The sequence below is a fragment of the Acromyrmex echinatior genome, chromosome 2 (assembly GCF_024713525.1).
Source record: "Acromyrmex echinatior isolate Ae372 chromosome 2, ASM2471352v2, whole genome shotgun sequence".
In the NCBI taxonomy this organism is placed as follows: Eukaryota; Metazoa; Arthropoda; class Insecta; order Hymenoptera; family Formicidae; genus Acromyrmex; species Acromyrmex echinatior.
In genome coordinates, this window is record NC_141853.1 from 18,964,334 (window position 1) to 18,980,171 (window position 15,838).

Below are 15,838 nucleotides of genomic sequence, written 5' to 3' on the forward strand. Positions count from 1 at the left end.
GTTTCGATATAGATAGTCGCTGCGACAACATCATTAATGAATTCTTGTAAGCCTGAGGGTTTCCAGAGATTCTCAATTTTCCTGCTTTTTATGAAGATCAATTCGTTAGCAACAAAATATTGTTAAATAGCGCCATCTACATCTGTATTATATTTATATATTTGCATAATCATATCTCTATATATATTATTAGATATTTTTTGCATAAAATATTGTATTACATATTTCTATGACTTTATGTGACTAGTATATATACACAGCTAAACGAAATGAAAATTAAAAAAATTTTCGAAATCTATTTTCACATTTACTCAGATGTGAGACCCGTTAACAAAAATATTCGAATGTAGAATGGACTCGAAATTCATGACGGTCTCTTGTGACTTTCATGAAAGTCTATCAGATAGAGAGAGAGAGAGAGAGACTGGTCCAAAAAGGTCTCGCCATATATAATACAACTTCGGTGAAACTTTCGTAATGCGAGGGAGCAGAGCGTGAGCGCAGTAATGACGACGGGGTGAGGTTCGGGGGACGGGTCAATTAGTCTTGATTTAAATTAGCCACGGCGGCTGGTAATTAACTTTGGTTTAGGGCGCTCGACTGGTAAGCCAGCGTGGTAATAATGACGATAATTATTATTGTAGGTCCGCCACGTGCTCGCATGTATCATCAGGCGTTGCAGAAATTTTCAAAGGAGCCTGAAAACGCTATAAAGTTCAAAAGTTGCAAACGATAACGGACATTAGATTAATTCGCTGATGGATTCTTGGTAAGTAAAATTTCCATACATTCGATTATATAAGAATTGGCCAAAAGAAAAGTGCCAAGCAGGGAATAAATTTTTGCGAGTAAAAATTGAAGTTTCGGATAAAGTAGAAGTACATTTCTAAACTTGGAAGAATCTACGAATTCTTTAGATGAGCAAGAGTGAGTTAGGTGCCCGATTTCGTCGACGTGCACCTTCGAAACTACTTGAGATATCGGAAAATTTTCTCGGATTCTCTATATTTCATGCAGAAGTCCAAACCAGACTAACTAAAATGAGGAAACTGAACAGTACGGTTTGAGATCTCTTTTAAGTATAAGATCATACTTGAAATGAATCTTCTATAGATTATTGGAAAATTTCATTCTTAAATTCGACGTTTTCATTATCAAAGAACCATTGAGAAGAACCATTAAGAAGAAATAAGTAAGATGAAACGTGCTGCACAGAAAGAGCAGAACTGAAAACGAACAAGTAAAGTAGTGAGCAAAGCGTTAGCAGAGTAATTAGGCTTTTACAGTGATTGAGAATCTCAGCATCGTCAGCGTCGCTCGCGAATAAGTGTCGTTAAACCGTGTCGTTCGCCAAGCGAACATTAATCAAACGGAGCCGGTGGTTATCGATCCCAGTGATTTGTACTGTCGCGCGCGTTCACAGCTTGGCGTCAGTTCGCGGTCGCTGCATCGGCCGAGAAAACGCGAGCAAATCGAACGTAAACGGCAGTTAATTTTGACACTGGCAATTACTCGTCGCGGCAACTTAAACGCGCGAACTAGCAAAGCTCGTTATTTCTACACATTAACGTCGATGTTGATACTCTTGCGCTTAATGACTTGTATTTGTTCTGCGACTAACGAACTGATAAATACTTTTAAATATTTTAATTTAAAAACGTTTGAAACTCTTATCTGTTAGATATATTTTTATAAAAAGAACAGTTTACTAATACATATGTTTTCTAGTCTACTTGTAAAAGCGAGATGTCGCATTGAGAAAAATGGCTGGATCAATTCGGATTCTGGTTGAAAATGGACGAATTTTCAGGTTAAATCTATACTAGAATATTAATTGAGATAACTAAAAATTCTAAATGATATAATCACAATCTTCTGGTTCATTTATTTTTAACCAAACATTATTCTCAGTGCGAGATACCAATTTTATCATTTTACTTGTACTTCTTTTATTCGAAATTTCTGCTGAAAATTACAAGAGAGCATTCCTTTTTTAATAACATTTTTAAAGTTAACGAAATTTTGAATATGAATGTATTTCGCGGATTAAAAGAGATGCGGCATCCTATTTCACGCTTTTTGCTATTTCATTTCCCCGATCGTTTGTGTCCTTTCAACTGCCCGCATCAGCGGGAAGAGTTATGCAAGCGCAAAATTTCAATTATCTGAGAAAAATCTCCATTGATCCTTGGCGCGAGATTGAATGGCTATGAAATACGGACGAAAAAGGAAGATTCAAACGGTTTGCTGGGATGTGGGGGAGAAAAGCTAGAGAGCGGTAAAAATCTTTATCGGACAATATCAATTTTTCTCAAAGAGCCCATCTTGATGTATACTGGTATCTCGAAGCGGTTTTAACGGGTAAATGAGAGAGATGCACCGCCTTCGGGAATGCAACATCGTGAGCTGTTCGAATACACCGAATGGTGTTAGTTAACTCTTGAATGCAGTCAGCGTGAAGATTACGGGATGCATTTAATATACGGAAATTTACATGTGGCTAGACGAGCAGATAGGCGGAAAGATTTTTCCTATTCTGAGTTTAAATCCTCGGGGATGTTGAAGGATTATACAGAGTAATTTAATTGATAGTTTAATACAATGTGATAAATATATGATTTTGAATTAATCCTTGATTGATAGAATGCATAATTGTTTTAAAATATGCGAGTTTTAACGTATCGTGTTTCAACGAATTAATCGTGTAAGAGTCGGAGGCTCATGATAAATTTATTAACATCGGGCAATTAAGCTACTTTGATGAAGAATCGCGCAAGCCATAAATAAAATTAATCAATTATTATTATACTAAAATAATTATAGATGATTTATCTCTTATCATAATATTTCTTTGATCATGAATTTTTTTCTTGTGCAAACATTTATGAAATATGTCATTAGAATGTAAAGTAAAAAAAGAATATTCAATTTAATCATTTTTAATAAAAATTTTTAATATAATATATGAAACTATTTAATAATTAATCTTAAATATTACACTAGAATTTAAATTTAAATTTTTTGCCACTCCTCAATTCTTTTTTCATTTAATTTGATTAATTTGAAGTCATTACTAAAACATGTTATAAATATATGTTTTTTTAAATAAAAAAAAACATTGAGTTTCAATACGACGTTGGATTAAAGGGTTTAAATTCAAGGTCGCATTTGCTCCAAGACGGGGATAATTTAATATACGGGAAAAATCGCACGACGCGGCAATAAGTCTCCAAAGTTCTCTCGTTATGCGCAAATCGCTCCTATAAAGCTTCGCGTTCGAGTATCGCGTTGCTAATTGAGGGTAAGGAAGCGTAAGAGTAAGCTGCGGGGATTTTTGAATAATGTCGACTAGTCGATTCGCTCGACCGGAATAAAATGCCCTAGGCGGTTCTCCATTTTCATGTAGGCGCGCGAGCTACGAGATTCTTTTTTTCACGAGAAATTTACATCGCGCCAAGCCCCGGGCGATGCGTATACGCGCATCATGACGTACCCAGTATGCATAATTAGGTCGTGATTGTCCACGACGCGTAGAAAATTGTCTCGTACCCATCGACGAGGTCATCACCCGAAAACTTTTGCCGGACTCTTCGGTCTCGATTTTACGTGAAAATAAATCATCACCTTACCTTGTGCAAATTCTCTTGACATTTACTTGCGACTAAGTTTAAACTTAGTCCTTTATTGTACAAATGAAGCTATTGTCTTGAATGTTGGAAGATGAAACTTTTAGTGTATGTGCTTGTGGATAGCACGATAAAATCTGTTTTAACTTAAGTTATGAATTAAAGCATCTAATTATACTAAAAGAAAAATTTTTGATATTTGTAACTATAATTATACGTTACTATAATTATGATTATTATTGCTATATAACGTTAGTAATTATAATTATAAATCTATATAGTTTGCAATCAAAAATGACTATAATTATAGTTATTATCGATATAAAAATGCAATCATCATAAATTAGTTAAATATTTTTTGGGACAACCATAATATGATGTTGTTTCAAAAAATGATTATAAATTATAGTAATTTTAATCATTTTTAGTAATAATAACTATAATTATAATCATTTTCATTGCCAATTATAATATTTATTGATAGAATTATATATATAGTTATTATTATTAATAAAATTATAATAGTAATAATCATAATTATAATAACGTGTAATTATATTTACAAATATTAAAAATTTTTCTGTCAGTGCATCAAAAATCAGTGCTCAAAATCTTTTTATACACAATATATTTATGTAAATTGTTATCAAAATGATGATTAATAAACTATTGTAATTCTAAAGATCCGTATATTATACATTGAAAACTATTATCTCACATTACATGCAAAATGTTGTAGCTAATAAAATAAGAAAAAAATATTTATCAAACAAATTTCCAATCAAAAGTTTCTGATCAAAAATATGCTTGTTTTTCCTTCATCCAATTTCCCTCGGATCTTTTCTGTTCGTTAATCTAATACTATATTTTATAGCCTGCCGAGGGCAATTTCTCGAGCTTAACGTAATTCCTTCGTCGGAGTCTATCCGCTATAAAATTTCGCGAGGTTTCTTCCACCTCGTTCGGAAGTATCGAAAGTGCGATCGGTCATTCCTCCGCGCCAGCATTGCTTTTATCGTCGACGTCGCGACGACGAAACCCTCGTTCGGCTTTAACAGTCCGCGAAAAACAGATCGATTGCCTGCTCATTCTCGGCACGTCATCCGAACGAATGGAAAGGTCATTTCCTGCGAAAGTTACTTCCTTTCGCGTAGCCAACAATACGTGGTCGCCGGTGCATCGCATTGTTCGTACTGTAAGAAACACAAGGCGGGTCCTATCGCGATCGACAAGACAACGACGAAATTGCTAGAAGAGAATGTTGTTTCCCGATGTTCTCACAATGTGCTTTTCCTATGTTCCGTTTTCAACTCGTCTAAATAAACGTTTGTTACATGTTAAGTTTATTTTACTTTTGTGTTGCAAAAGGAAGCCGCATTAATTATACAAAAAATGGTGAAATAAGTTAGTTTTTACGTACACTAAAAAAATGCTCAGTTAATATATAACTAATCAAATGTTCGGTTAATATACCAAAAATAATTTTACTTTTCTAAAGATTTAGTAATTATTACCAGACGGTTGTTTATATTATTATATTTGGTAATTCTTACTGAATATTTTGAAAAGTAAAATTATTGTTTTGAGTTATATATTGTAATCAATCATTTTATTAAAATTTTCATTCAACATTTAGCAAGATTATTACCAGATTTTTTTTCAGTATATACTAGAACTTGTAATGTAGTGAACAAAAGATGTCGTAAGATAATTTAATAATAAATAATTTTTGAGCTATGGTTAAAATTTTGAATTATGATCAGAGATTTAAAGTTTATGCTTATAAAGTATCTACCATCGCTCAATTTATTATTCAGTCTTGTGTGTGACATTTTAATCACCACATTATATGTAAAATTAAGTAATTTTATCCAATTTTTCATGTAATTGGTATAATATGGAGTCCTTTGTATGAGGAGTTCCATGATATAACCGGAATACTTTCAAAGTAGCCGATTCTTTCAAAGAAAAGTCTGCACCTTGTGCTGTCGAAGCTGGTGTTGTAACTCTCTAAAGGAATCTCATTGCAACGTCTAAATTACACGCAGGCCGTATTTACGTCGCAAGTATTTGCAAATACGTCCATAAATACACGCGATACGTGTCGGGTGAGAGGAAAGCACATTGCCGCTTTAAGGTGCGTCTATGGAGGAAAAGGAAGAAAACGGGAAAGAGAACGAACCGATGTAGTGTGCAAACAGTGCTCAGGGTATGTTTCCCGAAACGGAAAGACCCTCGATGGGCGTTTATCCGAGCGCATACGCGCACGCAACACGTTTACAGTCGTCGAGGTATACTTAAATGCGACGCGCCTTGCCATTAAAATCCTCAACTCGGCAAGATGCCTTGTGACAGCACTCTATCTCTAAATATATTTTGGAAATTAACATATACTCTCAGAATAGTAAATTATTATCCTCAGAAAGTGTGTTATTTTCTACAAAAGTATAATTATACATAATATAATTCTTTTGTATATCTACAATTATATAATATAATGTTCCATATTAAAATCATGAAAAAGTAGTAAAAAATATTTTAATTCTAATTTTGGTTATATTATGTTAAACTTTTTAAATTAGTAACGTTAAAACTTAAAGGAGATTATTAACGTTAAGAAATTTTCTAAAATGATTTTATTTTACCAAAAATTGATGGATTGCACTTCGAATATGAATTTCTTTATTATTTCTGATTTAAAAGCTGAATCTTTATATATATATTTATTATATTTCAAATTATATTATATTTTATATATATATATATATGTGTGTATATATTTAGAATATATAGATATAAATTAAATAAGTGTAAATTAAGATATCTGTATAATACAGATATAAATGAGCTTTCAAATATTGAATAATTTAATAGTTACTATCTATCACGTATTTTCGAAGGATATTACCTAAAATGAAACATTACAAATATTTGTATATCTCACGCAATAATACTGCAACAATAGATTATTATATGAGTTGTATATTCAGGCACAAGCATTGTACGTAACATGTTTGGATAATACAATATTTCCATGATCCGAGTAATTGAATGTTTGAATATCTCATGTATCATATTCTCTGCGATATATATTTTAAAATTAGAAATTCAGAAATAATGTTGAACTTAAGTAAAATGCTTAAATATAGAGAGAAAAAGTAATATATAACAAATAGAAAGTACTTAAATTATTTGATTCCTGCATTTTTCAAAATATTTTCGAATCTTTTTAAGCATTTTTTACATCGATTTCTTAATAAATTGCCTTTTTATATTTTGCACTTTCACTTAAATAAATTGTAGCTCGATAAATTTTACTGTAATCCTGCATATTACTCTTGTAAATCTTACTTTGTTATTAATAATGGTTGTGTGAATTTTTGAATGTGTCGTAACTCGCATAACTCTGCCAGTTGCATTTAAATGCGTCTTGCAAACCAGCAATTTATTCGTACCATGCGATTATCGTAACATATTGCTCGAAAATTATTGCATTGATACCGTTTACCATCTTTGTACCGTCTTTTTGTCGAACATAAGTCCTTTAATCCGGCGAAAGGACAAACCGAGCTAAAAAAAAGCAACCGTAATGTAAGTCACGGCGTAGTGTATTATTACTTTCATTCTTTCATCAGGAAATATCAAAATACACAACCATTATAAAGAGCCGAGTGATTATAATTAATCGAAATACTCGTTATCTGAATTAACGAGTTTCATAAATCTACGACTTCGAGATCCTTTTGCCTCAACAAATCACGTTAATCAGTAAATCAAACGTGTTGAGAAACATCAGCAGAAACGATTCAGCGAAATTGCTGCAAAGAGAATTCGCATACCTTCTGTGAATAATGAGGCAAGATACTATTTAACTCAACATTTAAATAAAGTTACAGGATATAAACATGGTTATATATGTATCAGCTGGTAGATCGGGATGTGCAAACGAATGTTAAGATGTATCAAAAGTTACGATGTCGCGCTACGACTCGACGTATCACTTCGCAGTGATCGACGAAGCGCGTACTTGGACAGTCATTACACGGCCACGGAATTTACACCACGAGCAAAGTAGACGCGAGACGACTTTGTCTACGGGGCGGTGCTTTCCTCACTTCACTACGATAACTCGCAGAAATAAACCGAACTGGTTTCGCGGATGATCTTTAATCGCCGTCATTATCCATCCGCCCGTAACCCTTTACAGCATTTATATCGTTTTTTTCTTCCGGTCGACATCGATAAAATGTACTGTACGCGAGCGATTTGCACGTGGAAAAAGCCACAGAAACACGTAAACACGTACATACGCGCGTATACGTACGTAAATGAACACATACTTGACGACGACGACGATGACGACTCTCTCCCTCTTCCTTTCTTTCCCTTTCCCTTTTTGAAGTTGTGCCTCCTACATCTCTTATGCCCGACCTCCACCTAGTACTTTTCTCCCTCTGCACAAGGGAGGCCCGAAAGGAGGGTTCGCCCTCGAGTTATTATTATTTTGCCGCAAATATACATCGCGTGGATTCGCTTTAATGGTCTGACGTTTATTTTCTATCAGGGTCGGTTTTATTACTGAAACTGGTGAAGCAATTTATCTCGAAGAAAAGCCTCGAACGAAGGATTCATCATAAAATGTGTATTATATACCGAATTGAGGAACAAGCGCAATTCATCGTATGGTATCATTAAGTAATATGATTTAACACTTTCCGAAATGATAATATATAAGTATATTGCAATGTGCAAAGTGTGCATTTTTGAGTAAGAAAACAAAGCACTTGCTTTCATTCAGCTTACACATAAAATTATCTGCTATTAACTACAGTACATGTACGCGATCGCTGGAAGCTTAATTTAATAACAGGTCTTGACGAAGGTTAATTTAATAACAGACCAGCGTCTCTCCTTCGGATTCGCCAATGTATAATACCCGATATTATCAAATTAGGAAACGCGTCATGAAATCTTATTCCTGACACTTGTTTCAAAGTCCAAGAGTGTGTATCTGAGAAATGTAATTGAGAAATGTAAAAGAATATAATTTCAAGAAAATCAATTTTGAAGATGAAACCTACAATTTCATATTTATACGTGCGCGTGGATAACTTTTAAAATAAAAATAGATAAATTCAATCAAATTGAAACTTGTATGTAGAATAATATACATACTTTAACAATTTTTTATTCTAACTGATTGTATGGCTTTAACGAATTTAAATAATCGCATTAGAAGATATCGCCATCATTCTGTAATTGCTAGAGTTTATTTTCAATGCAATGATCTGAAAATATGATCGAAATATTTAAACACTAAGACCTGCTTGGACCGAATATAGGATTTCTCTTAATTAGATTTATTCTCATCGATCCAATTTCGTTTAAAATAATTATAGTTTAAATATATAATAGAACCGCTAAATATTTCGTATTTGGTCGTTTTGGACTTGCCATTCTCTATTTCCCAGATATAAGATTTGATCTGACTCTGTGACTTCCTATACAATCTCAGCACAAGCAGAAAGAAAGAAAATTCTCGGAACACTCGAATGCATTGCGAGTGCCTGAGAGCGTAGAGCTTCCGTTAAGGGTGGAATCGTGCGCACAACGACAAGAAGGCTCTTCGTCGACGGCGAAACGAGATTTTTCGGTTCTGCTTTGCCCGTATACTCTCCTTTGTTCCCGTGAATACCAGTCGAGTGTTCGATGGTAGATCATGAATGTTGGGGCGAAGAAAAGTACCCTCGATTTGGCAGATGATGATATATACTGTTCAAGTATACGATCGACTTTTCCTCAATGTATCCCCGATCCCCGTGATTCGGAAAAATGGAAAATTGCTTTGACGAAGTGTTACATTTTACGAATAAATAATGATAAATAATAATGCCGGATTGTCGGTTAGCGTCAATTTGTATAAATATTCTTTGTTGGAATGTATTATATAAAATCGTAAACTTTTTCTGTTATAAGAATTTATTTTATGTTTTTTTTTTACGTTAACAACATAGATGGTAGTATAAAGATCGTCTTAAAATGTGATATTGATGGTAAGTTAGCAGATATAGCAAATGCTTTGCGTTCACGTTTACGATGGATTCCCAGAAGACGATTTGTCAGAAGGATAATCGTTTATTTAATTTCATCGATCTTATACGGACATAATTTACATCATTTTACGATTATGATAGAATTATATCAAGGAAAAAGCTTAAAGGATTTGAATAACGTATCTATGATTAACAACAAGTTTGTTAATTGACTACACTTAAAAGTTATTTGCAGGTAACTGTTTCGTAAATGGTGAAATATGTATGAACGCGTTTATGATAATTTGGTTGAATAATTTATTAGCATAATCGTTTTTTCGATCTCATCATTGGTTCGTAATTTGCATCACAGCGCCTTCTTGTCGTGCCAGAGTGATTGCACTGACCAGTTATTTATAGTTGCGTAAGAATACATTGACGAATTAAAACTAGAGTCGCATAACAAATCGTCGCCGTATAAGCCAAATAATTAGACCAAATTTATCAGGCAAGAGTTATGTATAGAAAGACATCTCGCACCTGTCCGCCCTGTAGAAATAGAGCTTTCCGCGCGTGTTTATGGTAATCTCGACTGAATAATTTATCAAGATAATCACTCTTTTATCCCTAGCTCGCGTTCGTGATTTGCATCGACAAGTTGCGCGAGTTGCGCGGCTTGTTTAAAACTGGATCGAATAAAGATACATTGGTTTCTGCAATTGAAATGATAAATCAATAATAATTTACTTATCCCATTGATTGTTCCGCCATTGTTTAATATCTCTTAGGCCTTTTTCTTTTTTCTTTTCTCTTAGATTCGTTTGTTGCACAACAAAACTCTCATAGAAACGCGGTTAATTACGATTACTTATTAATCACCGGAATAGCAGAACATTCTCAAACTTAATTGGATTTATTGTGACGAAAGAATAATGCGATAAAAATACAAAGTTTTGTAATTCACTCGATAATCACGATTTTCGAAATCTCAAACAGCGAAAGATTTTGATAAATCATAAACGAGATATAAAAATGTTGAATTTATGTTATACAATTGACAAATATTAAAATATAATTTTTTCGATACGTTTCCTGAGTCTTTTTTGGCACAAGCGAAATTTTATCTCTGAATTAAGAGAGGGCGAAATCTCTCTCTTAAAATAATAAAAAACCTATTTGATAACGTAACAGAATGTAAAAAGAGTAATTCTGAATTTTTCTGAACATTTTTTGAAAGTTCAGAACAGTAAAAAAACTTGAACTGAACGATCCAGATTGCAGACGAGAAAGTAAAAATATGCAGACGAAGGGTTACATTTAATGTTTATTTAAGAAATCAAGTTTCGGTTAATCGTGAAAATGTATTTATAGAAATTTATAGAAACGATTTAAGTAACAATATATTTCTATTCTACTCTTTCAATCGAATAGAATCGTTGACAATGATAACGAGTTCACGAAACGAAGAGAATAGAAAGTATTACAATAACTTATTTAACTTTTTAATTGATTTTGAACTTTGGAATTGATTTAAAATACAGAGCAGAATATTCGGTATAGTTATTTCGTAGTGTACGTTAAATATTTCGTGATAACGAGAGACGGTTACGGTTACCGGGGGGTTACGATGTTTGTCTTGATAACAGCGCGACGGGGTGGCGTAGATATATACACAAGTTGCTGCACTACGTTATCATTCTTGGATTGAGACTCGAGTCGATAGGCAACAGCGCGTGCCGCTTCGTATATCGTCGCATTATCCATCGTACATGATCGCAAATTCAAAGAAACGTAATTACTTCCTGTGAATCATCAATATGCGCGATAAATTGACTTCCTTGATTAATAATTATAAACGTATTGATTATTTATCGATACGAGAGTTTGTCCCGCGTGAATCATTCATTTTACATAGTAATACAAGATGGAAATTTTAAATTATACCGTACTGATATATGTATATAAATCCATATATCGCGGATATATTTCTATTTCTCTAACGAATGTTTTATCATTACGAATGTATCTCGCGTCGCGCTTTAAATTTTTCGCTGATTTGCTCATTACTTTCTGATTAAGAGCACGGTATAGAATATAAATAGACAGAATGAGTGATTGACAAATCGACAGAATGAATGATTACAATAGTATTTAATTGAATTTACGTTGCGTTTGAAATGTATTGCGTATGCAGATTGAGAATTTCGATTGTGCACATTTTCGGATGACTATAAATGGTCGTCATTTTCAAATTTTTCATTTAAAAACGGCTGTGATTGTGAGTCGAATATCGGTGTGATATCTTATTAATTAATAAATTATAATTAAATCAATTCCGATATATGTCAATTGCCTAATATAAATTCGACATTTGTACATTATTTGCAATTTGTTAAAAATTCCCATTGAGATTTTATTGGACAAATTCGCGAGATTTGCCAGTATCGAGCCTCATATTTTTTCTCATCATTTTCGTGATTGCAATTCGACGGAATTACATCGCAACGGATAATAGTAAAGTGCGCGTTGCATGCGAAATTAACGTTGGGAGTGCCGTACGATTATTCTATATAACGATAATAATTGATCATGTTTTTGAGAGTATTGTGTTATGCACGAGTGTGAAAAAAAAAACAGAATTCATAAGGAGGAGACATAGGCGCGAAATAATCATGAGATATGTAAATTATATTTTATTAATATATCTTTATATAAAAATTACTTGAAATAAAGATTTATTAATAATGATTTATAAACACAATTTATATCTCATTGCGTGTTATCTAAAGCTAAAATCACGTGATACAATCTTTTGAATAAACAGGCATGCTGCTATGATGCATGAACATGCATGAACATGTTCTACGATCTATTTAACGCTGTAAATACTTCAGTGACCAATCAAAAGAAAAAAAAATTTACGAATTGACCAACAAAGCATGCTTCAAAGCATTTGCAGCGTTAAGCGGATTGCACCTCTAGAATACGTTCAGGCATCAAAACCGGCATGCAGTATGCATGCTTATCATTCAAAAAAATCATGCATCATATGATTCCAGCTTAATACTGCGGCGTATTCTACAATCGTATATTTTAATTTAATACAACATATCGGGAATAATCTTTTCATTTTTCACAATCGGCTTATTGTTAATATACTTTCAGATTCTCTCTAATCAAAATATGGACAGTCTGTGTTTCAGGATGATACTTTATTTCGAATATCTCTCTCGATATTTGATACATAATTCGTATAATTATGAACGCGCAAATTATAATTATAAATACGAGTCTCTAAATGATCTTTTTATCTCTAATTAATTCTGTTCGGAGAGACCGCGGAACGATCAATCGTCTCGACCATCGGTATTTCGTACGTCAAAATCGACTCGCGTACTTTTCGCGAGACTCCCGAGGCACGCGATGAACACACGCGTGGGTGCGATGCGGTGCATTGCGCCGCACTACGCGAGAATTACGACGTGCGTTCGGTTGTGTGGCGGGGCATTAACATATAGATACGATCCGTGGCGCGGAATGCATACGCCGGATATGCGCGCTTACGTTACCGCGCGATGATACGCGAACTGAGGGGAGTAGGCCGCCTTCGACAGGGGTAAGGTAGCCGAGGGCTACCAGTTCGTCGTAATTACCGCGCTGCTTATGAATAACGGCGGGGGCGGACACGTGAGATCGCGCGGGTCCATCCCCGCGGCAGCGGAAGGCCCGCGCGAGAGATCGGGGCCCAGTAACGAGCCGGCCGCGTATCTGACGACGATCACGCCGGTTCGTGGCGGGCCGCGCGATTTGCAGCCCGCGTGGGTGGATCGCGTCAAGTGGACCTTCTCGGCGATACTCGCCTTATGTTATAATAATATGTAAACGTTAAGCCTGAAATATAATCCGTTCCCTACTGACTATCATCAGCAAAAATGTCATTTATCAATAGATTTTTTTACAGCCTAGATTTTATTACCTAAGCTTTAAGTTTTAAACCGTAAGAAATTGATCAATCGTAGTCGATTATTCTTTTTACATTCGATTGTGATTAGCTTCTCAATTTTTCACAGCTTAAGACTTAAAGCTTAGATAATGATTTATTGTAAAACCCCCCCCCCCCCATGAAAATTTCTTATCAATTACATATATGATTTTTTTTCTATTTGCATCGACTCAAATGTAACTCTTCTCCTTCTTGAGTTGATTTTCTAGCCTTCGGTATTAGAGGAATGAAGAAGTCGATTAAGATATGAATAGAAGATATTCAAATAGCGTTCTAGTGAAAAGTTACATGTTCTATAGAACATGACATTTATTTCAGAAAATTAATTCTATGCGTGTTTTTACTAAAAATAATTATTTTGTTTTATTCCTCAATAATAAAAATGTAAAAGTAATGAATTGCAACTGTCAACATTGCAATAATAAATTCAACTCGATAATATGAACACAGTATTTGCGCCGATTACATTTGAAATACCTATAATTAAATTATTTGCAATCAAAATAACGATTTATAACGATTAAATAATGTCCATATGATGTTTATAAGTTTATACAATATTTTAAATCTCTAAATTTAAATGTACATCCATATACATATTACCGTATATGTATATTACAATAAATTTACAATCATTATAATACTATTTTTTCGGATATCAAGCAAGAGTTTCGTAAATTTGGCATAAGTTTTGATGCTTTCTGATATTCTTTTATATCTCTCTTTCCGCTTTGCTACGATAGTACGATAATACGATAATATAATATAAGATATATATCGTAATGGCATATACCTGCTTATACAAATAATATAAGATAGTTATATAGATCGAAGTGCATTAAATTACGAAGTTAAAGTAGCAGGAATTGAAAAATAAAAAGATAAGTCAATCTCGTTTTGCCGTCGGATAAAGTAACGAGAGAAGAAGTACACGAGAATGAAACTAGTAATGAAATTTAAAAACATGCACGCGACGAGAGCGAGCATGAAGCATGATCAGCAGACTTCGTCCTAATGAAATTTCGACGACGCGAAAATCAAGAATCGACTTAATCTTGATCGTTCGTTTCTTTGAGATACAAATGGATATAAATGTAAGTAAATTGGTTCATACCGGTTCAGTGTTTTTTAACATTCTGTTAACCAACGCGATTTAATCTAAAATCAAGCTTGTTACACAAGATATCCTAGACTCACGAATTCCTTTAGCTGTCAGAAAAACGTGAAAAGCTCCATTTTTCTTTAACGAAAACTCGATCCAAAATTATTCTTCGTTATATCTTCTTTTTACTTTTTACATAAAATATTTTAACAATTGAGTAAAAAATTATATTTTTATCAAAATGTAAGTTTTACTTCAATTATTGTAATAAATTGGAAACATAATATTATATTTATAATATAATATAATATAATATAATATAATATTTATTATTAACGACAAATATATTAAATTGAAAAATGTGAGTTGAGAAATTTAAGGCACGTGAGTTAATTACATTAATTCGCGATATGAAATATCTACATATGTAAATATCAAAATTTCCTCATTAAAATGATTATTATTTTCTTAGTTATCCTTGCGTTATCTATGTCCGAGATATAAGAACGCCCACTATATAAGAACGTTGACTTGCGGCGACTTATCGCGACATTATCGAGATGCTGAGGCCGTGATCGTGATTTCGTGGGGAAGGAGAAGCGACTGCAAGAAGAGTATTTCCAGGAGGCCTATTACGGTAGATAATTTACGCAGATCGTTCCTGCGGCAGTTTCCCCACAAGAATTTACAGCGACAGTGCCACTCGGCACGACACTCACCAGGTGTAAATTCGATTACGATACTACTTGCGTCGATATTTCACTTCTGTACGAGTGGAGTAGGTAACGTCGCTGCGTAATCTACAAACGAAATTATGTGCACTATGCAGGCGGCAAAATTTCTACGCGTCTCATAAAGAAACACGCGATAGCAAAAATCAAATGGGAACAAAATTGAATCCGATAATTCCATCCCAATATAAACTTTAGTTCACAAGAATTTTGAGTATTTTAGCATTGGGTAAGTAAGCACATCGAAGTATTTTATTAGTTCGCAAAATAAAATGTAGAAAAAAAATTTTTGCGAATTATGATGAATATCTTTTTTAATGTCTTATCTATCTATACAGTGTCCA

The 15,838-nt window shown here is 33.6% G+C and overlaps 1 protein-coding gene and 1 long non-coding RNA gene across 5 annotated transcripts in view; one reads left to right on the forward strand and one right to left on the reverse strand.

The window, feature by feature from the left end:
- LOC147910584 (uncharacterized) overlaps positions 1-15,838 on the forward strand; it is a 232,954-nt gene that overhangs the window by 52,272 nt on the left and 164,844 nt on the right. For all 4 annotated transcript variants that reach the window (XR_015544210.1, XR_015544209.1, XR_015544207.1 and 1 more), the window contains one exon: positions 645-769. This is a non-coding gene — a long non-coding RNA (uncharacterized LOC147910584). The remainder of the gene's footprint in view (positions 1-644; positions 770-15,838) is intronic.
- Positions 1-15,838, reverse strand: part of LOC105143532 (netrin-1) — a 199,545-nt gene that overhangs the window by 26,310 nt on the left and 157,397 nt on the right. The gene's annotated exons all lie outside the window — the stretch shown is intronic.